Below are 4,468 nucleotides of genomic sequence, written 5' to 3'. Positions count from 1 at the left end.
ACGAACGAACGAACGAACGAACGAACGAACGAACGAACAACTTTTAATGGGAAGCGAGAAACGCAGAGTGGAAACCCTCAATGCTGTTCTCACGAAAGCAAAAACACCCCAGAGTAGGATCGAGGGCACAGTCTCCAGGCTCTCCCGCTAGAAGCTTTACAGCCCGGAATCGAGCCACTTAGTACGGAAACGCTAACTTTCAGGAGAATTGGAGCCTCTCCGGAAAAAAGGCGCCAGTGGTAGTTGCGTTTGCATAAAGAGCACACCGGTTTTATCCAAAAGGCCTGCAAATGTAGCAGTTTTGGTGCAAGTAAACACGTGCCGTAAGAATATTGCCTCGTTCTTTAATAACGAAACACCTCTTTCTGTGAAATGCACGCTTCAATATACCACCCAGAGTGACGGCCTTATAGTTCATGACAAGGTGACGTAGAAGTGACTCGAGTGCATGTCCATATTGCGCTTTTTTACAGTAGTCGTACCTTGAGCCACTACCAAACTTTCACCCGGGAGTCTTTTTTAGCAGACATAGTTACTGGGTGAGACTGGCAGGCTTATTATCTTAGGGTTAAAATACTTTTGAAATCATTATGTCAAATATACAATCCTGCCAGATATATTTACCATTTTTGGACTGTTATAGTGGTGTCACGTTCATTGGATGCAACGGCAGTCGTGGAAATGAGAACGTGCGAGTTTTGTAAGCGAAGTTCTGTGTCCCGTACCTGAGCGAAAATCTCGACGATTGCTTCTCTAATTGTCGTGACCTGCCCTTGTAATTTGTCGCAATGAAATTTATCAGCGAGGTCGCCAAACTGCTTACGTTCCTGGTATTACTTCAATAGGTGCAATGCCCATGACTGTTAGGCTCAGGACAAAGGAACAAAAGGCTATAGAAAAGTGCAGACTTCTTTCTTTTCATATACCTCGTCAAAAAGCACTTTAATCGACTCTGCACCGCTTGCGATAAACCTTAATCTTTCCCCCTTTGTGTCGGGAGGCACTGGTAATCGTATCGTTATCACCAGCGCAGAACGGCACTGCGTGAGTTGCGCGATTGGCATTCCATTTCTGCTTTGCTTTTGTGGCAATTTTTAAAGAAGCTGCCGATTGCCTTTGTTACTTCGAATAAAAATACTGCCAATCGCTACTAAATCGCTCTAGTGACGTAATTAGAGCGGTAGAAAAGTGTCTTGGTCACGAAAAAAAGAGTTAATTTCAGCTGGTACAAAATTTATATTTATGCAATTAAATTTTCTATGCAACGATTTCGTGCCTTGGAATAAATAAATCTAAGTTTCGACGCTTGAGGTCCAGAGAATAAAATTTTCAAGTGAAATTTTGTACCTAAGAGTATAAATAGTTTGCGCAGATGAGAATTAAAGTGAGGCTGAAAAAATGTGTGTATGTTTTGGAACCAGAGAGAACCTCAAACCAGACGCGAGGTGGCCCTCTTTTTTATTCTCCATTTTTGGAAATATAGTTGCTTGTAACGGAGGTGTTTCGAGACTTGCTTATTTATATTCAACAGCGACATTAGAGTCGTTTTTAAACTTTATTTTCTACTCACAGATTCTTTTGGAAGGAGGGAGTCTCCGTGAAAGCCAACAATAACCCTCCCGACAAAGTAGCAAAACATCCCGGGCCATCTCCACTAACGTGAAACGTGGGAAGGGGCCAAGCGTGCAGCGCATAAGCCTGTTCCTGGCGACTCGGCATTTTCGCCAATACAGATGAAACCATTGGAGGTAGAGGCATATAGCTTTGCTGTAAAAGTGTCGTGCGTTTGAATAACAAGGCGTTCTAGCGCGAGGAGTAAACCAGTGTCTCGGTGTTTTGTAAGTACTCGTTACGAAGCGTTCGAGCGCGCGGTGTAAACTAGTGGTTTCCCGGTGTTTTAGTACCGTGACTACATGAGACGGTGGCTACGATGACGACATGAAACGCCGACACCCCGTCGCCCTGAAGGGCTTCGCCCCTGAACATTATGTGCTATTGTATATTATTGCTTGTAGATATATTGAACTCAGTCTAAATCCTCTAGAACATCCAGACGCCGCTTTACTGCCCGGCTGGTTTGCAATGTGCGCCGAAGAACTGCTGTATCAATACAGCATGACTTGCACAGGATGGAAAACAGCCCACGCCAACTTTAGCAACATCGTATGTACTCCCAAATGCACCAGACACTGTAGCAAAATATCTGGTGGCATATCTGACGGAAAACGTCAGTGACAATAACTTCTCTGAGCGGTTCTTAACAGGTAAAATGTCTTCGCACCAGGGTGTAGAAAGGAAACCAAAAAGAACCTAAATCTGGAGCCTAAACGGTATGTTTAGCAGAACTGAACCCGTGAATTCTCGAGCCTGACGAACCCAGCCAGGAAATGAACCGAAAAAAATTCCCCGCATTTCCCCGAGGGGAAGAATGTGAAAGTGCGAATGCACAAGTTGAATTTGCGCGGTTCGGTAATGTTCGCGAAAGAGAGATCACACACACATACACAACTACAAAGAAAGAAAGATGCATTTATTCACAGACAGCTATTTGTGTTGTCGTTGTACTTGATTGCTAAAGCGGATCTCAGCTTTGAAATTTCGTGTCAGTACTCCTTTAAGCGGGTGCATTAGCCCTTCTCACGCCTGATTCCTGGCCAATCCCCCACGTGGGTATGTGCCATGTCAGCGGCCAGGCAGCGCGCGCCTATCTCCCCCCGTTGGCAAGGAAGACGAGGAGATTCCTGGCCAATCCCCCACGTGGGTATGCTATGCGGACATCGCCGGTGGACGCAGGTTCAGGGTCGCTTAAGAAGTGCATTCGCACTTAAAATAAATAACGGTTACCGGCACACAACAAAACGGTTCGACCAGTCTCCGTTCATAATACACAGTCAATCTCACCCAGTCTTCAATTGCACGGAAGAAACATTTCGTAAAGTCCCACACAATTCCCCTCCTCAGAGCAGTTACGATACTACGCTCGATTCTCTATTGTTCGAAGTCACCTAATTGGAATTTCTGGTTAATTGGGTGCGGTGGTTGAGTCCCGGCCTTTTTACATGCAATTTAAGAGAAGAAATTGGTCGATAATCTGAGCCTAAATCCAACTATTGCGGTTATTTGGAAGTTATAGCGGATAAAAAGCATCAAGGTGACCGTAATAATTCTGTAAAATTCAGAAATTTGAAAAGCCAAACAATGCCGCGCTTTGCACTACGGCGGTGCCATCGCAACTGAAGCAGCGCACAGTTGCGAAGCGGCATGTCAACTGAGACTCTGTCCACCGTACGCCATCCTTGTTTACGCCTCTCTCTCTTTCCAATCCTCAACCTCCTTTTTTGAGCACAGCTCCGTGTGGTTTGAACGATGGACGCTTCAGGCTTCGATTTTGCGATAAGTCTCTATCTGGACAAACCGTGTTGTACGCTGTAACTGCCAACGAAAGTGGAGATTTTGAACAGGATCAGGAAGGGAATGCGTTGGGGACTCGTGGAAATGTTATTATTGTATTTTATTTTTAATTCAAAGTTTGGATAATTAGAAGTTTCTTTGCGGTCCCCGTGGAGATCCCAATAACGGGAGTCGACTGTAGCTATACCCCCTACATGTTGTCCCTACATGGCAAAAGTACCGATATTGCAATGGTGCTTTGCTATTGGTCGGACGTGCAAGAACTGCATAGATTCCGCACACTTTGCCCTTCCTTAGTTGTGACTGTGCCAGAGAATTAGGGTGCAATATTGAAGCCCAGCGCAGCTGCGAAGGCCCACACCCTCCATTTACCCCCTGGTTGTGTTGTACAATTTGGTTAAAAAGTTCGCGCTCGTAGAAAGTCTTGAAACTTGACTTATACTATCCGCAGTAACGGTTTAGCTTCAAAGCAGTTGGAACCAATGCCTGCTCGATCACTGCCCAGAGCGCGGCGGCCGTTTTTGCGATCTAGAGGAATAGTTAAAACTTCCATGTGTCGATATTTAGACATTCTTTAAATTCCCAAGCGGTCAAAATGTCCTTCCAGCCCTGCAGTATGCAGTGATAGATTCGTAGTACGAAGCGCGGCAATACGTGTTATTAACTGTGTTTCTGTAAGAAAACAAAAAAAAACGTCAATCAGTTCAGACAGAACATAATCAGTTTAGACCGAATTAGCTTAGACATAAAAGTTCGCACCATTCTTTGCTGCTGCATCTATCGAATATATACAAAACCAAGAGGAATTCCCTCTATACGTCTATATGTCTCCCTTTACGTTTCTCTCTAGCCCTCTTTTCTTCTGCGACTTTTTCTGAACCAAACATGTCATCACTTCGTGGAAAGCTTAGTATAATTGCTAGTTGTCAAAAACGCGAAGAGCGGGAAAATTTGTATCAGCCGCGTTTCACGTTTGACGTCGACAGACTGTTGCAAACCCATGCAGAACGTCACCGCAATGCGGGTAACAACATCACATTTCTTGCTTTCTACCTCC

Source organism: Haemaphysalis longicornis, unplaced genomic scaffold (genome assembly GCF_048455015.1).
Source record: "Haemaphysalis longicornis isolate Haplotype H1 unplaced genomic scaffold, Haemaphysalis longicornis Haplotype H1 scaffold_7, whole genome shotgun sequence".
NCBI lineage: Eukaryota > Metazoa > Arthropoda > Arachnida > Ixodida > Ixodidae > Haemaphysalis > Haemaphysalis longicornis.
This window is presented reverse-complemented; position numbering follows the sequence as displayed.